The sequence below is a fragment of the Ictidomys tridecemlineatus genome, chromosome 11 (assembly GCF_052094955.1).
Source record: "Ictidomys tridecemlineatus isolate mIctTri1 chromosome 11, mIctTri1.hap1, whole genome shotgun sequence".
In the NCBI taxonomy this organism is placed as follows: domain Eukaryota; kingdom Metazoa; phylum Chordata; class Mammalia; order Rodentia; family Sciuridae; genus Ictidomys; species Ictidomys tridecemlineatus.
Window position 1 is genome coordinate 99,863,133 of NC_135487.1, and position 21,835 is coordinate 99,884,967.

Consider the following 21,835-nt stretch of genomic DNA (forward strand, 5'->3'; position numbering starts at 1 on the left):
GTAGGTTATAGAAACACAGTTTCAAGATGCTGTTATTATTTTTAAGAAAAAAAAAGTGCCTGAGTGTGGTGGAGCCTGTAATCCAAGTGACCTGGGAAGCTGAGGCAGGAGGATCCCAAGTTCAAGACTGTCCTCAGCATCTTAGCAATGTCCTAAACAACTTAGCAAGACTCTCTCTCAAAATAAGAAATAAAAAAGAACTGGGGATAGAACTCACTGGTTAAACACACCTGGGTTCAATCCCTGGTACCAAAAGTAAGAGAGAGAGAGAGAGAGAGAGAGAGAGAGAGAGAGAGAGAGAGAGAGAGAGAGAGAGAGAGAGAGAAAACAAATGCCAGGCACATGATAGAACAGAACACTCAAAACACCCTCCTTTTTTCTGTATGCTCTAAATACTTAACAAATACATTTTTTTCAATAATTTTTAGGTGTAGATGGACACAATGCCTTTATTTTATTTGTATATTTTTATGTGGTGCAGAGTATTGAACCCAGGGCCTCACACATGCTAGGCAAGCAATCCACTGCTGAGCCACAATCCAGCCCTAACAACAAATACAATTTTTAAATCCATAAAATCCTACCTGGTTAAAGTTTCATTTTTAGAACTCTCATCTGTTATTAAATAAAGGGGTAAAATTAATCAACAGTACAAAAACATGAAATCTGGTATGAGAATGATATTTTATTTCAAAGTTTTCCTTTGGGACCATTTATGGAGATTCTTCTTGAATGGATATTATTTAATTTACTGATAGGCAATTAAGGCATTAAAAAAAATCTCATGTCCCCTTTTTATGGATTTGTCTAATGAAAGGAAAAAGATCAAGATTTATCAGTGTTGGATTCCTAAACTGATGCTCATAATCCTAAGTGAAAGCTAAAAGACTGACAGAAAAACAAGTCACTAGCAAAATCATTAGCATATAACTGACAGGGCCAAACACATAGCAGGAGCTTTCTGGAACAATGGCAAAAGAACAATTATAAGAAGTATACGTATTGTGTCCTTTTACACAACAGTGTCTCCAGATTTTCAGTCAAAACTATTTAGAATAAAGTACCTCACCATGAGGAATTTAGTAGAATGGCAAAACAGTGGAAAAAACAAGGGACAAATACTTACAAAGAAAATCCAGATTTCCATTGAGAAGTGCTTGATAGAAATCTTGTGACTTCTCACTAATCCTGTTTTGCTAATTTCTTAGTTTCAACTATTTTCTCTCTCATTGTGTGATGCAAATAAGGCTTGTGCTCCCACAGAAATGACCACTGGAAAAATAATTCCCTTATAAGTTTGATTACTCCAATTTATATATAACTGTCTTACAGAAGCTTACATGGAAGTTTTGAGGAGGTAGTAGCAAGTTTCAAGGAGAAATAGTTGATATACTAATAATACCTAAATAGAACTCTTAATAAATTCAAGGGGGGATGAAGGGAAGGGAGAGGAGAGGATAAGAAGTAGGAAAGACCATTTTTGTTCTTGGAAGGGCAAATTTAATATTGTCAAAATGGCCATGCTACAAAAAATATTACAGTTTCAATTCAATCTCATCAAAAAAAATGATATTCTTCACAAAACTGAAAAATATCAGTCCTAAAATTCATTTGGAAGAATAAAAAATTCAGAATAGTCAATACTAAGAAAGATAGAAATGCTAAAGGCATGACAATACCTGATATCAAACTGTACTCCACAGCTGTGGTAACAAAAATATCAGGGTATTGGCATCAAAATGTGCTTAGAGACCAAGGAATTGGAAAACACAGAGACAAATCCACACAATTACTTGATATTTTGTGACAAAGGTCCCAAAAACATACATGGGAGAAAAGATAACCGTTATAAATAATAGTGCTTAAATGACTATCCATATGTACCAGAAACATCTTTCAACTTGGACAAATGTCAATCAAAGTTGATCAATGTAACAGGAATTACATCAGAAATTTTGCAACTGCTAAAAGAAGAGACAGAGTCAACACTCCAACATATTGTCTCAGTTGTCAACTGCCTTGGGAAGAACCTGAGCTCAAGAAAGAAAATAGAAATAAAAAATCAAGAGTCAATAGTATGATATCATTAAATTTAAAAAGTTGTGCATGAAAAGCATACAATTGAGAGCAAGCATATAGAGCATACAGAATAGGAGACGATCTTTTCCAGCTGCTTCTCCAAAAGCAGAATGATATCTAGAATATATAAAGAACCCTATAAAGATTAACACCACAAAAGAAAGAAAGAAACCAATGAATAAATGGGCCAAAGAACAAAACAGACACTTCTTAAAAGCAAAAATACAAATAGCCAAGCAATACATGAAAGGAGTTCAACTTCCCTAGGGAAATCCAAGTCAAAAACCACACTGAGATTTCATCTCACTTAAATAACGGCAACTTGGAGGAAAATAAACAATGCTTAATGTTCAATGTTTAATGAAACATAAAGTTCATATTCAAGTATCAAGTTTATTTTTCCAATGACAATATTATAGGAGCTGTGCATGGTGGCACACACTTGTAATCCCAGTTTTCAGAGGTTCAGAGGAAAAGGTACACTCATACCTTGTGATGGAGACTTCAGACTTCAAATTAATGAAATCACTCTGGAAAACTGCATGGAGATTTCTCAAAAGCTAGGAATGGAACCATTCAGCTATCCCACTCCTCCTTCCTGTTTATCCAAAAGAAATAAAATCAGCACAATGAAGTCACATCAGTTTTTATAGCAGGGCAATTCATAAGACCAAGATACAGAACCAGCCCAAGTGCACATCAGTAGATGAATGGATGGAAAGGAGGGGATACATAGACAATGTTTTTTTACTCAGCCATAACAGTCAGTTACAGCATTTGCTTATAAATGGATTGACCTAGAGAACATCACACTGAGTGAAATAAGTCAGACACAGAAAGTCAAGGATGGAATGTTTTCTCTCTTATGCAGAACCTAGAACAAAATAAAGAAGAATGGGAAGAAGGCTATGAAAATGGAAGGGATACCAGTGGAATAGAAGAAGAGGATAGATGGGAAGACAAGAGGGACAGGAAAGGGGAGCAACTATGAAAGATGTTGATCAAATTAGGCTAGGCACACATATGAATATATCACAGAACATTTCAACTCTGTGTCCATGGACAAGCACAAATGTTAATGATTGTAAATAGAGAGAAGGAGGGCCAGTAGGATAGAGAAAGGAGAACAATAGAAGGCAGGTGGGGAGGGAAGGAGGTCCTAGAAATTATGTGGAACAAATTATATTCCATGCATATATAGTTATGTCAATAATAAACCCCAATATTATATATAGCTATAATGCCCTAATAAAAATTTTTACAAAGGCTTAAATGTGGCAACATCTAAGACAAAAGTCACCTTTGTAAACAAATTATTTTTCTAGGCTTATATATAACTTTTATTTTAATCATGGACACTCACTTTCACATTTGAATTTTTTATGTTTTAAACCCTCCCATAGAATTTGGAAACAAAACAAGAATTGGGAAGTTTGTTTACAATTCAAGAGTTTAATGTAATTCTTTCCAGAAAATTTAGTATAGCAAAATTTACCTGATTGGAATGTCCTTACATGGTTCACTTCAACTACCTCATTTGCTTTATTTTTCTCTTCAAAGGCAGCCTTGATGGGTTTGGAAACAAGATATTATATTAAAATTGTATAGTCATAAAATATATAGTTAATAATTCTAGGAAAAAATGAAAATATTTTACCCTAACATGAGGATGTTTCTTTTGAGAGACTTAAAAGCAAAAGAATCAGATAATCAATTGTACATCAAGGTATCAAAAATAATCAGAAATTCAGACAAAGTTAGTACAGAGAAGAATTCTTATGCATAATTTGATGATGAGTACTTTTAGCTTTGGACTTTTTCTTTATGTTTATGGCAAAAATTGATAAAATATACTGTAGAAAAATCAGGAATACAGGTTTAATGAAACATAAAGTTAAGATTCCAGTATCAAGTTTATGTTTCCAATGACAACTTATAAGGAGCTGTGCATGGTGGCATACACTTGTAATCCCAGTGTTCAGAAGCAGAGGCAGGAGGAGTGTGCATTAAAAGCCTGCCTCAGCAACATAGGAAAGCCCAAAACAACTCAGTGATACCTGCCTTAAACAAAATACCAAACATGACTGGGCATGTGGCTCAGTGGTTAAGTGTCTATGAGTTCAACCCTGGTACCAAAAGAAAAATTATAGGGAAGTGTGCATATAACAAAGTAAACATGCTGATTTGTGGAGAACAACATGATCCCTAGGCAGAGGAGGAATTCACAAGCCTAGGAATTGTGAGTAGAACATCAAAGCTGCTGTTAGAATGTACAGGATATGCCATTTGTGGAACAAATTAGAATCATTTACATGATTATGAGTAGTGTATATAGCTTCTCCAATTGCCCTCTAATTGAATAAGTGCAAATTATGGCATTTGATGGTTTTTCCATCTCACATTTTGCTTCTATGTTAATGAAAATGTCTATAATATCAAGTCAATAAATAGACAAGAATGAGGAGACTTCAAATATCTTACCATCTTTATTGGATTGCTGAACATCTCCACATACACTTCCTTTTCCTTCAGGGACATTCTGGGAAGAAAGAAAGATTTTATGTCTAATGAGCATTACATTTGATAAAATAGTTATAATATTCAGTATTACTACAGGATACATTGGAAAAAACACAGGTTTCTGAATTGTTCTGATGTACATTCCAACCCTAATTCTGCCATTTAATGACCTGCATTTTCACATAGGTTGAGAATTATAAGAGATGACAGAGACATCTCCAAACATTACTCCTCTCACATTAGTCAGTTATTACAAAGATACTGTGATATCTAATAGATTATCTTCTTGACCACAATAATCCTGGGTAAAGATTTGATCCATCAGTAGCTCAGTATATTTGTCAAAATGTGATATTTAAGAAATTCAAAGCAATTACTAATGAGTTTTGAATGTTCCTGTGATTTTTATTTGCACAAAGTACCTCTTGAGCTCAGTTTTGAGGACAATTTACAACTGAGATGGGATAGAGTCCTTTTATCCTGTATGTCAGATACCTGAAGACAAGTGATTGCATACATTTGGCTGCATCTGACAAAGGCAATAATGAATCTTGTAGGACAATGATGGATGAATGACAGGTGCACACAGCAAATAGAAAACAGAAAGATTAATTAAATAAGCCACCATGGAGGCACAGGTGGCTGAGGGAAATATTGAGCCTAGGGGTAAAACTTTTCTTTTTTTTTTTTTTCTTTTTTTTTTTTTTTATTGTTGGTCGTTCAAAACCTTACACAGTTCTTAATACATCATATTTCACAGTTTGATTCAAGCGGGTTATGAACTCCCAAATTTACCCCGTATACAGATTGCTGTATCACATCAGTTACCCTTCCATTGATTCACATATTGCCTTTCTAGTGTCTGATGTATTCTGCTGTCAGTCCTATTTTCTACTATCCCCCCTCCCCTCCCCTCCCCTCCCCTTTTCTCTCTACCCCTTCTACTGTAAATCATTTCTTCCATTTGTATTATCTTGTCTTACCCCTCCATTACATATTTCTTGATATATCATATTTCACATTTTGATTCAAGTGGGTTATGCACTCCCATATTGCCCCTTATACAGATTGCAGATTCACATCAGTTTCACTTCCATTGCTTTACATATTGCCATCCTAGTGTCTGTTGTATTCTGCTGCCTTTCCTATCCTCTACTATCCCCCCTCCCCTCCCCTCCCCTCCCCTCTTCTCTCTCTACCCCCACTACTGCAATTCATTCCTCCCCCTTGTATTATTTTTCCCTTTCCCCTCACTTCCTCTTGTATGTAATTTTGTATAAACCTGAGGGTCTCGTTCCATTTCCATGCTATTTCCCTTCTCTCTCCCTTTCCCTCCCACCACTCAACCCTGTTTAATGATGGTCTTCTTCTTGTGCTCTTCTTCCCTAGTCTGTTCTTAATTACTCTCCTTATATTAAAGAAGACATTTGGCATTTGTTTTTTAGGGCTTGGCTAGCTTCACTGAGCATAATCTGCTCTAATGCCATCCATTTCCCTCCAAATTCTATGATTTTGTCATTTCTTAATGCAGAGTAATACTCCATTGTGTATAAATGCCACATTTTTTTTATCCATTCGTCTATTGAAGGGCATCTAGGTTGGTTCCACAGTCTTCCTATTGTGAATTGTGCTGCTATGAACATCGATGTAGCAGTGTCCCTGTAGCATGCTCTTTTTAGGTCTTTAGGGAATAGACCCAGAAGGGGGATAGCTGGGTCAAATGGTGGTTCCATTCCCAGCTTTCCAAGAAATCTCCATACTGCTTTCCAAATTGGCTGCACCAATTTGCAGTCCCACCAACAATGTACAAGTGTACCCTTTTCCCCACATCCTCGCCAGCACTTATTGTTGTTTGACTTCGTGATGGCTGCCAATCTTACTGGAGTGAGATGGTATCTTAGGGTGGTTTTGATTTGCATTTCTCTGACTGCTAGAGATGGTGAGCATTTTTTCATGTACTTGTTGATTGATTGTATGTCCTCCTCTGAGAAGTGTCTGTTCAAGTCCTTGGCCCATTTGTTGATGGGATTATTTGTTATCTTATTGTCTAATTTTCTGAGTTCTTTATATACTCTGGATATTAGGGCTCTATCTGAAGTGTGAGGAGTAAAGATTTGTTCCCATGATGTAGGCTCCCTATTTACCTCTCTTATTGTTTCTTTTGCTGAGAAAAAACTTTTTAGTTTGAGTAAGTCCCATTTGTTGATTCTAGATGTTAACTCTTGTGCTATGGGTGTCCTATTGAGGAATTTGGAGCCCGACCCCACAGCATGTAGGTCGTAGCCAACTTTCTCTTCTATCAGATGCCGTGTCTCTGATTTGATATCAAGCTCCTTGATCCATTTTGAGTTAACTTTTGTGCATGGCGAGAGAAAGGGATTCAATTTCATTTTGTTGCATATGGATTTCCAATTTTCCCAGCACCATTTGTTGAAGATGCTATCCTTCCTCCATTGCATGCTTTTAGCCCCTTTATCAAATATAAGAAAGTTGTAGTTTTGTGGGTTGGTTTCTGTGTCCTCTATTCTGTACCATTGGTCCACCCGCCTGTTTTGGTACCAGTACCATGCTGTTTTTGTTACTATTGCTCTGTAGTATAGTTTGAAATCTGGAATCGTTATACCACCTGATTCACCTTTCCTGCTTAGTATTGTTTTTGCAATTCTGGGTCTTTTATTCTTCCATATGAATTTCATGATTGCTTTCTCCATTTCTATAAGAAATGCTGTTGGGATTTTGATTGGCATTGCATTAAACCTATAGAGAACTTTTGGTAATATCGCCATTTTGATGATGTTAGTTCTGCCTATCCATGAACAGGGTATATTTTTCCATCTTCTAAGGTCTTCTTCAATTTCTCTCTTTAGGGTTCTGTAGTTTTCATTGTATAAGTCTTTCACCTCTTTTGTTAGGTTGATTCCCAAGTATTTTATTCTTTTTGAGGATATTGTGAACGGGGTGGTTGTCCTCGTGTCCATTTCAGAGGATTTGTCGCTGATATACAGGAATGCCTTTGATTTATGCGTGTTGATTTTATAACCTGCCACTTTGCTGAATTCATTTATTAGCTCTAACAGTTTCTTTGTAGACCATATTGGGACTGCTAGGTATAGAATCATGTCATCTGCAAATAGTGATAACTTAAGTTCTTCTTTTCCTATTTTTATGCCTTTAATTTCTTTCGTCTGTCTAATTGCTCTGGCCAGTGTTTCGAGAACTATGTTGAACAGGAGTGGTGAGAGAGGGCATCCCTGTCTTGTTCCAGATTTTAGAGGGAATGCCTTCAATTTTTCTCCATTCAGAATGATGCTAGCCTGAGGCTTAGCATAAATTGCTTTTACAATGTTGAGGTATGTTCCTGTTATCCCTAGTTTTTCGAGAGTTTTGAACATAAACGGATGCTGTACTTTGTCGAATGCTTTTTCTGCATCTATCGAGATGATCATATGGTTCTTATTTTTAAGTCTATTGATGTGGTGAATAACATTTATTGATTTCCGTATATTGAACCACCCTTGCATACCAGGGATGAATCCTACTTGATCATGGTGCACAATTTTTTTGATATGTTTTTGTATCCGATTTGCCAGAATTTTATTGAGGATTTTTGCATCTAGGTTCATTAGAGATATTGGTCTGTAGTTTTCTTTCTTTGAAGTGTCTTTGTCTGGTTTCGGAATCAGGGTGATGTTGGCCTCGTAGAATGAATTTGGAAGTTCTCCCTCTTTTTCTATTTCCTGGAATAGCTTGAAAAGTATTGGTATTAGTTCCTCTTTAAAGGTTTTGTAAAACTCTGCTGTAAACCCATCAGGTCCTGGGCTTTTCTTAGATGGTAATCTTTTGATGGTTTCTTCTATTTCCTCAATTGATATTGGTCTGTTTAGGTTGTCTATATCCTCCTGACTCAATCTGGGCAGATTATATGACTTAAGAAATTTATCGATGCCTTCACTATCTTCTATTTTATTGGAGTATAAGGATTCAAAATAATTTCTGATTATCTTCTGTATTTCTGAAGTGTCTGTTGTGATCTTGCCTTTTTCATTCCTTATGCTAGTAATTTGAGTTCTCTCTCTTCTTCTCTTCACTAGCATGGCTAAGGGTCTGTCAATTTTATTTATCTTTTCGAAGAACCAACTTTTCGTTTTGTCAATTTTTTCAATTGTTTCTTTTGTTTCGATTTCATTAATTTCAGCTCTGATTTTAATTATTTCTTGCCTTCTACTTCTTTTGCTGTTGTTTTGCTCTTCTTTTTCTAGAATTTTGAGATGAAGTATGAGATCATTTATTTGTTGGTTTTTTCTTTTTTTAAGGAATGAACTCCAAGCAATGAATTTTCCTCTTAGAACTGCTTTCAATGTGTCCCATAGATTCCGATATGTTGTGTCTGTGTTTTCATTATACTCTAAGAATTTTTTAATTTCCTCCTTGATGTCTTCTAAAACCCATTGATCATTCAGTAACCTATTGTTCATTCTCCAAGTGATGCATGATTTTTCCTTGCTTCTTTTATGGTTGATTTTTAGTTTCATTCCATTATGATCAGATAAGATGCATGGTATTATCTCCGCTCCTTTATATTGTCTAAGAGTTGTCCTGTGACATAATATATGATCTATTTTTGAGAAGGATCCATGTGCTGCTGAGAAAAAAGTGTAGCTGCTTGATGTTGGGTGGTATATTCTATATATGTCAATTAAGTCTAGGTTGTTAATTGTGTTATTGAGTTCTATAGTTTCCTTATTCAACTTTTGTTTGGAAGATCTGTCCAGTGGTGAGAGAGGTGTGTTGAAGTCTCCCATGATTATTGTATGGTGGTCTATTAGACTCTTGAACTTGAGAAGAGTTTGCTTGATGAACGCAGCAGCACCGTTGTTTGGGGCATATATATTTATGATTGTTATGTCTTGTTGGTGTATGGTTCCCTTGAGCAGTATGTAGTGTCCTTCTTTATCCCTTTTGATTAACTTTGGTTTGAAATCTATTTTATTTGATATGAGTATGGATACTCCTGCTTGTTTCCGCAGTCCATATGAGTGATATGATTTTTCCCAACCTTTCACCTTCAGTCTATGTATATCCTTTCCTATCAAATGCGTCTCCTGAAGGCAGCATATTGTTGGATCTTGTTTTGTGATCCATTCAACTAGCCTGTGTCTCTTAATTGGTGAGTTTAAGCCATTAACATTTAGAGTTATTATTGAGATATGGTTTGTTCTTCCAGCCATATTTGTTTATTAATGCTGTTAAACCTGATTTGTTTTTCTCTTTGATTTTTCCCCCCCTTTACTGTCCTACCTCCCACTGTTGGTTTTCATTGTTGTTTTCCATTTCCTCTTCCTGTAGTGTTTTGCCAAGGATTTTTTGAAGAGATGGTTTTCTAGCTGCAAATTCTTTTAACTTTTGTTTATCATGGAATGTTTTAATTTCATCTTCCATCCTGAAGCTTAATTTTGCTGGATACACGATTCTTGGTTGGAACCCATTTTCTTTTAGCGTTTGAAATATGTTATTCCAGGATCTTCTAGCTTTTAGAGTCTGTGTTGAGAGATCAGCTGTTATCCTGATTGGTTTACCCCTAAATGTAATCTGCTTCCTTTCTCTTGTAGCTTTTAAAATTCTCTCCTTATTCTGTATGTTGGACATCTTCATTATAATGTGTCTAGGTGTGGATCTCTTATGATTTTGCACATTCGGCGTCCTGTAGGCTTCTAGGATTTGGGGTTCTGTCTCATTCTTCAAGTCTGGGAAGTTTTCTCGTATTATTTCACTGAATAAGTTGTCTATTCCTTTGGTTTGGAGCTCTGTGCCTTCCTGTATCCCAATGACTCTTAAGTTTGGTCTTTTGATATTATCCCATATTTCTTGGATGTTCTGCTCATGGTGTCTTAGCAGACTTGCTGAGCTGTCTATGCTCTTTTCAAGTTGAAATACTCTGTCTTCATTGTCTGATGTTCTATCTTCTAAGTGATCCACTCTGCTGGTAGTTTTCTCAATTGAGTTTTTAAGTTGGTTTATTGCTTCCTGCATTTCTAGGATTTGTATTTGTTTGTTTTTTATTTCCTCTATCTCCCTATGAAATTGATCTTTTACTTCCTGGATTTGTTTATGAAGTTCCTTGTCAATGTGATCTTTCATTGTCTGATTTTGCTGTCTCATGTCTTCCTTGAGACTCCAGATCATCTGAAGCATGTATATCCTGACCTCTCTGTCTGACATTCCATCTGTTGCAGCTATTACCTCTTCTAGAGTTGAGTTGACCTGCATTGCCTGTGGTCCTTTCTTTCCTTGTCTTTTCATACTGCTGGCGTTTCTTTATGCTTGGTGAAGCTGTTGTGTTTTTGAGATTTTCCCTCTATTTATTTATATTGCTCTTGTATAGTTGAAAAGTCTCCCTTGCAGGACAGATGGTGGCTGTGATCCTCCACCAATTGGTGCGATCTGTCTACCATGCTGGCGGGCCCTAGGTCTGCTCTGCTGGCCGGTCGAAGGTCCGCCTACCCAGCAGGCGCGAGGGGCACCTCTGTCTCTCCGTAGGTTGCTGGGCCTAACCTCCCGATGGGTCCCTGGTATGCCTACCTTGCAGGCACTGGGGGTGGCGCTGGCTCCGGCCGCAACAAGCCGCTGGGCCTGATCTGCCGCTGGTCGCAGTCCCTCCTACCTTGCAGGCACTGGGGGAGGGGACGGGCCTGCCCCACAGAAGTCCGCTGGTGGGTCGCAGGACCCTATTCCCTGCAGCCGCGTGTGTCAGCTCTGTCTCTTCGCAGATTGCTGGGCCTGACCTGCCTGTGGGTCGCCGGTTCTCCTACTTTGCAGGCACTGGGGGTGGGGCCGGCTCCGGTCCGCAACCAGCCTCTGGGCCTGATCTGCCCCTGGTCGCAGTCCCGCCTACCTTGCAGGCACTGGGGGAGGGGACTGTCCTGCCCCTCAGCAGGCCACTAAGCCTGATCTGCTAGAGGTGACAGTCCCGCCTACCTTGCAGGCTCTGGGGGAGGGGACGGGCCTGCCCCACAGAAGGCCGCTGGTGGGTCGCAGGACCCTGTTCCCTGCAGACGCGTGTGTCAGCTCTGTCTGTCCGCTGATTGCTGGGCCTGGCCTGCCCGTAGGTCGCCGGTTCTCCTACCTTGCAGGCACTGGGGGTGGGGCCGGCTCTGGCCCCAACCAGCCACTGGGCCTGCTCTGCCGGTGGTCACAGTCCCTCCTACCTTGCAGGCACTGGGGGAGGGGACGGGCCTGCCCCACAGAAGGCCGCTGGTGGGTCGCAGGACCCTGTTCCCTGCAGGCGCGTGTGTCAGCTCTGTCTCTTCGCAGATTGCTGGGCCTGACCTGCCTGTGGGTCGCCGGTTCTCCTACTTTGCAGGCACTGGGGGTGGGGCCGGCTCCGGCCCGCAACCAGCCGCTGGGCCTGATCTGCCCCTGGTCGCAGTCCCGCCTACCTTGCAGGCACTGGGGGAGGGGACTGTCCTGCCCCTCAGCAGGCCACTAAGCCTGATCTGCTAGAGGTGACAGTCCCGCCTACCTTGCAGGCTCTGGGGGAGGGGACGGGCCTGCCCCACAGAAGGCCGCTGGTGGGTCGCAGGACCCTGTTCCTTGCAGGCGCGTGAGTCAGCTCTGTCTGTCCGCAGATTGCTGGGTCTGGCCTGCCCGTAGGTCGCCGGTTCTCCTACCTTGCAGGCACTGGGGGTGGGGCCGGCTCTGGCCCCAACCAGCCGCTGGGCCTGCTCTGCCGGTGGTCACAGTCCCTCCTACCTTGCAGGCACTGGGGGAGGGGACGGGCCTGCCCCACAGAAGGCCGCTGGTGGGTCGCAGGACCCTGTTCCCTGCAGGCGCGTGTGTCAGCTCTGTCTCTTCGCAGATTGCTGGGCCTGACCTGCCTGTGGGTCGCCGGTTCTCCTACTTTGCAGGCACTGGGGGTGGGGCCGGCTCCGGCCCGCAACCAGCCGCTGGGCCTGATCTGCCGCTGTTCGCAGTCCCGCCTACCTTGCAGGCACTGGGGGAGGGGACTGTCCTGCCCCTCAGCAGGCCACTAAGCCTGATCTGCTAGAGGTGACAGTCCCGCCTACCTTGCAGGCTCTGGGGGAGGGGACGGGCCTGCCCCACAGAAGGCCGCTGGTGGGTCGCAGGACCCTGTTCCTTGCAGGCGCGTGAGTCAGCTCTGTCTGTCCGCAGATTGCTGGGTCTGGCCTGCCCGTAGGTCGCCGGTTCTCCTACCTTGCAGGCACTGGGGGTGGGGCCGGCTCTGGCCCCAACCAGCCGCTGGGCCTGCTCTGCCGGTGGTCACAGTCCCTCCTACCTTGCAGGCACTGGGGGAGGGGACGGGCCTGCCCCACAGAAGGCCGCTGGTGGGTCGCAGGACCCTGTTCCCTGCAGGCGCGTGTGTCAGCTCTGTCTCTTCGCAGATTGCTGGGCCTGACCTGCCTGTGGGTCGCCGGTTCTCCTACTTTGCAGGCACTGGGGGTGGGGCCGGCTCCGGCCCGCAACCAGCCGCTGGGCCTGATCTGCCGCTGTTCGCAGTCCCGCCTACCTTGCAGGCACTGGGGGAGGGGACTGTCCTGCCCCTCAGCAGGCCACTAAGCCTGATCTGCTAGAGGTGACAGTCCCGCCTACCTTGCAGGCTCTGGGGGAGGGGACGGGCCTGCCCCACAGAAGGCCGCTGGTGGGTCGCAGGACCCTGTTCCTTGCAGGCGCGTGAGTCAGCTCTGTCTGTCCGCAGATTGCTGGGTCTGGCCTGCCCGTAGGTCGCCGGTTCTCCTACCTTGCAGGCACTGGGGGTGGGGCCGGCTCTGGCCCCAACCAGCCGCTGGGCCTGCTCTGCCGGTGGTCACAGTCCCTCCTACCTTGCAGGCACTGGGGGAGGGGACGGGCCTGCCCCACAGAAGGCCGCTGGTGGGTCGCAGGACCCTGTTCCCTGCAGGCGCGTGTGTCAGCTCTGTCTCTTCGCAGATTGCTGGGCCTGACCTGCCTGTGGGTCGCCGGTTCTCCTACTTTGCAGGCACTGGGGGTGGGGCCGGCTCCGGCCCGCAACCAGCCGCTGGGCCTGATCTGCCGCTGTTCGCAGTCCCGCCTACCTTGCAGGCACTGGGGGAGGGGACTGTCCTGCCCCTCAGCAGGCCACTAAGCCTGATCTGCTAGAGGTGACAGTCCCGCCTACCTTGCAGGCTCTGGGGGAGGGGACGGGCCTGCCCCACAGAAGGCCGCTGGTGGGTCGCAGGACCCTGTTCCTTGCAGGCGCGTGAGTCAGCTCTGTCTGTCCGCAGATTGCTGGGTCTGGCCTGCCCGTAGGTCGCCGGTTCTCCTACCTTGCAGGCACTGGGGGTGGGGCCGGCTCTGGCCCCAACCAGCCGCTGGGCCTGCTCTGCCGGTGGTCACAGTCCCTCCTACCTTGCAGGCACTGGGGGAGGGGACGGGCCTGCCCCACAGAAGGCCGCTGGTGGGTCGCAGGACCCTGTTCCCTGCAGGCGCGTGTGTCAGCTCTGTCTCTTCGCAGATTGCTGGGCCTGACCTGCCTGTGGGTCGCCGGTTCTCCTACTTTGCAGGCACTGGGGGTGGGGCCGGCTCCGGCCCGCAACCAGCCGCTGGGCCTGATCTGCCGCTGTTCGCAGTCCCGCCTACCTTGCAGGCACTGGGGGAGGGGACTGTCCTGCCCCTCAGCAGGCCACTAAGCCTGATCTGCTAGAGGTGACAGTCCCGCCTACCTTGCAGGCTCTGGGGGAGGGGACGGGCCTGCCCCACAGAAGGCCGCTGGTGGGTCGCAGGACCCTGTTCCTTGCAGGCGCGTGAGTCAGCTCTGTCTGTCCGCAGATTGCTGGGTCTGGCCTGCCCGTAGGTCGCCGGTTCTCCTACCTTGCAGGCACTGGGGGTGGGGCCGGCTCTGGCCCCAACCAGCCGCTGGGCCTGCTCTGCCGGTGGTCACAGTCCCTCCTACCTTGCAGGCACTGGGGGAGGGGACGGGCCTGCCCCACAGAAGGCCGCTGGTGGGTCGCAGGACCCTGTTCCCTGCAGGCGCGTGTGTCAGCTCTGTCTCTTCGCAGATTGCTGGGCCTGACCTGCCTGTGGGTCGCCGGTTCTCCTACTTTGCAGGCACTGGGGGTGGGGCCGGCTCCGGCCCGCAACCAGCCGCTGGGCCTGATCTGCCGCTGTTCCAGGGGTAAAACTTTTCTAGAAAGGTAAGGGAGGAGAAAGAAACATGGAAACATGGCCAGTCAAGTGAACATGTGTTTAAGACAAAGAAGAAAGAAAAGAAATAAGAGCAGAGCATGGAAAGAAATACCACTGAATTTGGACCAAACAAATAATACTGATAATACTAATTTTGATTACACTACAATTTCTTTCTCTAAAAAATTCTAAAATAAAGCACTTAGTTTCATTACCATAAATGAAATTTAATTATATAACCATAGTTGTGAACCCTTGACACTAACCTCTTGGTATAGAAAACCCTGCTTATAGGCTAAAAATTTTGGTTGGAGTGACCTCAGAGTATAAAACAAACTTGGAATTATTATAATCCAGACACAACCTGCCTAAATACAAACTCATTAATTGAAACTATTTGATCAATAGAACCAGTTATCCTAGGGATAACAGCACAATCCTACTCAAGAGTCCATATGAACAGTGGGGTTTATGACCTTGATGTTGGATCAGGACATCGAAATAATGTAACTACTATCAATGATTCATTTGTTCAATAATTAAAGTCCTGCATGATCTCAGTTCAGACTGGAGAAATCTAGGTCGGTTTCTAGCTATTAAAATATTTCTCCCAGTTAAAAAGGACAACAGAATTAAGGCCAATTCTACACTTTTTCCTTAGAATAATGGATGAAATAATCTAAACCTAGTAAACCATTACTTACCCTGCCCTAGAACAGGGTCTGTTAGGATGGCAGAGCCCAGCAATTGCATAACACTTAAAACTTTATTACCAGAGGTCAACTCCTCTTTTTAACACTCGTTCTTAGTAAACTTACTATTCCTGGTTGTCCTAGTTATATTATCCATAGCTTTCTTAACTTTAGTTGAATGAAAAATACTGGGTTGCATACAACTACAAAAAAGCCCAAACATTCTTCAACCATTCGCTGATGCAATAAAATTATTTATTAAAGAACCACACAAACCTCTAACATCTCCCATCATTTTATTTATTATTGCACCTTCCCTAGCACTTACAATGTGAATTCCTCTACCCATACCATGACCTTTCATCAACATAAATATGGAAGTTCTCTTTATCCTTGCAACCTCAGCTTAACCATATGTACAATCCTATGATTGAGATGAGCATCCAATTTAGAGCTCCAATCACAGAAGTACAAGTTGCAGCACAATATCATATGAAGTACCTGGCCATAATTCTACTTATAAACAGATAATTTACTTTATCAAACCTTATTGCAATTCAACAATTCATAGGATTACTACCACCAACATGACCACTAGCAATAATATGATTCATCTCAACACTATCAGAATCAAATTGAGCTCCTTTTGACCTGTCAGAAGGAGAAACTTGTATCAGGATTTAACCTAGAATATGCTGTGGGCCCATTTGCCTTATTTTTCATGGCCTAATATACTAATATTATAATAAATGCTTTAACCACAACTCTTTTCATAGGACCACACTCTTCAAGCCACCAATCCCTGAAATCTTTACATTCAGTTTTGCATTAAAAAACCCTAGTACTACTTTCAACATTTTTAGCGAAATCATACCCATGATTCTGATATAACTAATACACTTAAGATGAAAATAACTTATAACCCCTAACACTAGCTCTATGTATATGACACATCTCCCTGCCCATTGTCATAGCATGTGTACCCCTCAAATGTAAAAAAAAATATGTCTGACAAAAGAGTTACTTTCATAGAGTAAATAATAGTCTTAAACCTTTTTATTTCTAGAACCATAGGTTTGAACCTAATCTTAAGAATCCAAAATTCTTATCCTACTTTACATATCATGTCCTATTAGTAAGGTCAGCTAAATAAGCTATCAGGCCATTCCCCCAAAAATGTTGGTTTATACCCTTCCTGTATTAATTAATCCCCTAATTGCCTCTACTATCGATTTCACCTCATTTTCAGGAACTTTAATTACGCTATTTAGTTCCCACTGAATACTTAACTCAGTAGGACTAGAAATAATCATACTATTATTATAGTATTATCCATATTTTAATTAACAAAGCAAACCCTCAATCCACAGAAACTACATCCAAATATTTCTTAATTCAGGCTCTAGCATCACCAATTTTATACACTCAGGACAATGAACTCTAATCAACTCACCTAACCAAATTTCACCCCTAACATTTGCTGTAGTGTTGTCGAAAAAATGGGACGAGCCCTATTTCACCTATAAGACCCAAAAGTTACCCAAGGAGTTCCACTTATATCAGGACTAATCCAACAAACATGACAAAAAGTTGCCCCAATCTTCATTATGTTTCAAATTTCCCACTCAATCAATTTGTCCATAATGATAATAATAGCAATTCTGTCTAATGTATGAGGAGACTGAGGAGGACTCAATCAAACACAATTATGAAAAATCTCAGCATACTCATCAATTGCCCACATAGGCTGAATAATAGCAATAATTATATTCAATCCCACATTTACTCATTTAATTTGATTATTTACATTATACATACAATCCACATGTTCATATTATTCCATTAAAATAAGAAAATCACCACCCTTTCACTCTCCAACATCTAAAACAGTTTTCCTCTACTAGTTTCAGTAATTTTTATATATTCAAAGTGAACTTCCCCCACTAACTGGATTCACCCCAAAATGAATTATTATCAAAGAATTTGTATCAAATAACAACATCATTATACCTATATCAATACCAATAATAGCCTTACTAAACCTATATTTCTATATACAACTTATCCAGTCAACATCCCTAACACTATTTCCATCATCCAACAATACTAAAATAAAATGACAGTTAAATAGCACAAAAATAAACCCTCTCATGCTAACTCTCATAATTACATTAACCCTCTCCCTTTCCCTTATGGCTTAACTATCAATCTTAAGCTAGGAATTTAGGTTAAATTTAGAACAAGAGCCTTCAAATATCTAAAGCAAGTACTAATATTTAAATTCCTAACCAAATTTCAGGATTATCTATCTCACATCAACTGAATGCAAATGAATTAAGCTAAGCCCTTAACTAACGATCTTAATTTTTCTACACTGATGATATTTAAACCCATAAAAATTTAGTTAACAGCTTAATGCTTAACTGCATTTGGCTTTAAACTGCTTCATCTGCTATAAGGAAAAAAAAAGGCCTAGTCGGTAACATTATTAGTAGGGAAAAATAAATTTTCCCCAATTTCCCTCTGAAAGAGAGAACTGGTAATCAGAACACTTAAGAGTAGGTGTAAGTATTTAATATTTAATAGTACATAGAAGGAGCATGAAAAAATTTGAGAAATTTTGATGTAAACTCCTAATCTTAGCTCAAAGCTGAAAGAAGTGAGGAATATTCTGCTACCTACTTTTATTACGGGGAGAAGCCTCAGAAAACACTCTAAGTCCAAATTCAAATCTAAAAAGATCTTTATTTACTTGGCCAGGGACAGTCACCTACCATAGAGACTCAAGCTCTGTGGGAGGAGAGCAACTTCCTGGTCCATTTAAGAAGAATATAAGGACAAAAAAACACAACTCAGTGACTTGCTTTTCATCATGTAAGGTAGCCAATGATAGAAAATAAAACATTAATAAATGGGACCTGTGGGCTCTAGGCAAGACTGGAATTTTCCATCAAGCAAGCAAGCCATAAACAGAAGCTAAAAAAAGCATTAGCTTTGCATTTCAGTTGACCACAGTCCTGGATTCAAGCAAGTTTTAGACAGTCATATCCTGAATTTGTGTGGGGGTCGGTGAGGTAAGAATCTACTTCAAAGTCATGTAGACCCAGGATCTAACTCAACAATGACCACCACTGCATCCTGAGAAAGGTATACTTTGTAAGGTACAAAGTCTAGAAAACAATTTTTATAAGAAAACAGCTTTCATTTCTATTTTCTAAAAATGAGGCATGCAGTCCCCTCTTCAAAGATACAGTAACAAACATAGAAAGTAAAATGGAGTTTCTATAGTTACATATTTTTACTCAAATGACTACAATGACCCTATTCCAGCAATCTTAGCATGGTGAGAATTTTTGCAAGTGACTAATGAGACTCTACCAAAGCAATTGCATTACACACTCAGTACTAGTAACTTATTTGATGCCTGCTTAAAACTACAGTTCTCTTATATCATACACACACATTTTCTTCTGGCCATTTACAATTATCTATAAACCCTAAATCCTTTATTATATGCAAGATACAAGATCAAGTTGCTATGCTAATCTGACCTTATCTATATATCTATATTAACCTACTTGCTTATTTTTTTCTATAACTATACTATCACACTGACTTATCCTATGGCTTAAATCCTATGTTTTACACTTATATGATTTTCCTACTATTACTTAGGCTTATTCCTGATAAAACTTATGCCTTACTATCACTTATCTATGATATCTTACTTTATTCCTATAGTCTTTATTCTATATCTATTGCTGATTATGTATTCTATCTTGCCTTATACTTATAAACTATACCTATGACTTACTGATTATATTGATCAGTTCACACCATAACACTTTCCTATTTGTGCACTTCATCACTTTGTTTGCTTCTTATTTGTGACTTTAGTTTCTGATAAAACACCAGAACTTGTACCTCTTGAACTTCAAAGGAAAATATAAACCAAAGCCATATTTTCAGAAATCCAAGAGCCTTAATGATTAGCTACCTCAGGCTTATTACTTAAAACACTTCATTATACAGATATCTTCTTGTCTGCCCACTTATTCAGGTTCACAATATATGTAGAAGTCTTTACATCAAACCCTATTCTCAGTTTTCCAAGACACACCCACATTTCCTACCTTGCAGTACCTCAGGAGAGACAACAGAGCTTTAAAATGAATACTTAAATAACTAAGTACACAAATTTTGAACCTTAATTATAGATGAAGACATAAAAATTCACAGTGTATGTTTTAAAACAATGCAGTTATAGTTTTTGGAAATTCAAATCATACCACTTGGTTTTTCAAACTTTCTGCTTGGAGAACTTGTTATTATTTGCTGAAAACATCTAGTCTTCAATTAGATTAAGAGATTTAAATACTCTTAATGGAAAAGACTCAAAAACCAGTGTACAATACACTACCTTTAAAATAGAAATACTGCAAAACAGCTTTAAAGTTTCTACTTTTTAACAAATTCTCACAGTTTAAATGTGAATATGAACCCAGAATAGAAATTGCGGAAAAGCTCCCATAAAAAGTATGTGACATGAAAACATAAAGTGGCCAAGAGAAAAAATTATGTGCAGTGTTCAGCATAGCATTCAAACTAAAGGCATTAGGAAAATTTCAAGATTCATAAATACCTAGTCAACTCATTAAAGACTTATTTTGTCTTGAGTGTTATAAATTATGTAAGCTGATTTTGAATGGCACAGTTAATTTATCCAAATTATCCTTGACCAAATTTCATATTTTCTGTGACATTAGAATGCTTCTACTAATGTAATTTTGCAATGGTTATAAATTTTCAAAAGCCCCTACTTTTCTCAATTATCAGATTTAACTCTGATGTGGTATAAATGTGTATTAAGAATTGTAATGCAAAAAAAAAGAGAGCTCATGTATAATGTCATTTTGGCATGAACATATATTATAAACAGAGTTACAAAAATTGTGCTATAATTGGACAACTACGAATGTAGTCATACTAGTATTGTCATGTATGTAAGAAATACGAAATACCAAACAAATCCAACATATGTATCAAATAATTTCTCAAAGAACATTTCCAAAAAAATTAACAAGGAAATCATTGTTAAATTGTAAGACTAAACAATTAAAAATAAAATTCACAGCAAGAAAATGAATTTGACAAAAGGGAATTTACCTTCGTATCAGATTTGTTGTTGCTCTCTTCTGAAGTAGGCTTAGTTTCACCAGCACCAGGTTCCTCTGCAAATCTTTGGAGTGAAATGCATTATAAAAATGGGTGAGTCCAATTTTTTAAATAATAAAATTTGGTGAGTGTTTGGATATCACTATATTAAATGAGATTTATGGCTGATAGGATTAAAATGTGACCTCCATTTTAAGAAAACATTTGATTACTTCTTTCTGCCTTCACTTTTCCCATTCTATGAATCATTCAGTGAAGTCACACTTAGATCAATTTCAAATTGCCCTAGTGTGAGAATCATTTATCTTCAAACACCGTCTGCCCTGAAGCCTGAACTAAAGAATCCAATCAGTGACCAAAATAACCTTTGTGGCCTGGACTGAAACAAACCTGATAATCTAGCATGAGGTAGAAAGATATACTGCTCCTTCTCCCTTGTCTGTTCCTGGATTAGAGTGGGCTAACTTGAACGTTGTAGCCTTGATGCTTTGGCATGGAAACCACTTACAATATATACCTATTGCCTCCCTGTACTCAAAAATGGCACAGAGATTTCCCTGAAACATGTTAATGCTTTGAAAGATGAAGATACACAAGAGAAAAGAACAAATGCATATGTTGTTACTGGGAATTCTTTTCTTAGACATATTAAAACATTATAAATTATATAATTCAATTAATTTCCCAGTACAAGTCCTGCCTTATTCAGCACCATGAAAGCACTTCAAAATATTCACAGACACTCAGACACTCAGTGGGAATGATTGTCTCTGAGGTAGTGTACTGCATGTGGGACTTCTGTTTCCCTAAGTACTATCTAAATAAGTTGTACTTTTGTATCCTCAAAATATCTCAACATCTTCCTTCCCGTGGGCTTCCACTCCCATGTCCTCCTTCTGCAGGACCTTTCAAGCTTCATCCTATAAAGATGTACTTTCCTGAACAAGGTTGGCTTCAATGACCATGAGTGGGAGCTGCTCTTTCCTCACTCCTAGAAAACAAGATAAATGGAGTCTCAGTCACTGGTCTCAGCATCAGCATGTTACCAACCATCCAACTAAAGCTCTGTGATAGCTCTGCCAGATTGTACCCCTGTCTTGCCCTACCTATACATAGGAGGAAAATTAGAAAGTGGCAAAGTGGCAGAAGTAAGCATATGCCTGCTCTGGGCCATAGAATCATACTATATAATGTTATTTGTATTTCCCAGT

The 21,835-nt window shown here is 40.7% G+C and overlaps 1 pseudogene across 1 annotated transcript in view; it reads right to left on the bottom strand.

Annotated features, from left to right (window-relative positions):
* Positions 1-21,835, bottom strand: part of LOC120885895 (small ribosomal subunit protein uS5m-like) — a 439,518-nt pseudogene that overhangs the window by 43,661 nt on the left and 374,022 nt on the right. The window contains exons 18-22 of the transcript XR_013427982.1: positions 20,616-21,615; positions 11,575-14,757; positions 4,561-4,618; positions 3,575-3,644; positions 2,569-2,677 (exon numbers count right to left, since the gene is read on the bottom strand). The product of XR_013427982.1 is annotated as a small ribosomal subunit protein uS5m-like (transcript). The remainder of the gene's footprint in view (positions 1-2,568; positions 2,678-3,574; positions 3,645-4,560; positions 4,619-11,574; positions 14,758-20,615; positions 21,616-21,835) is intronic.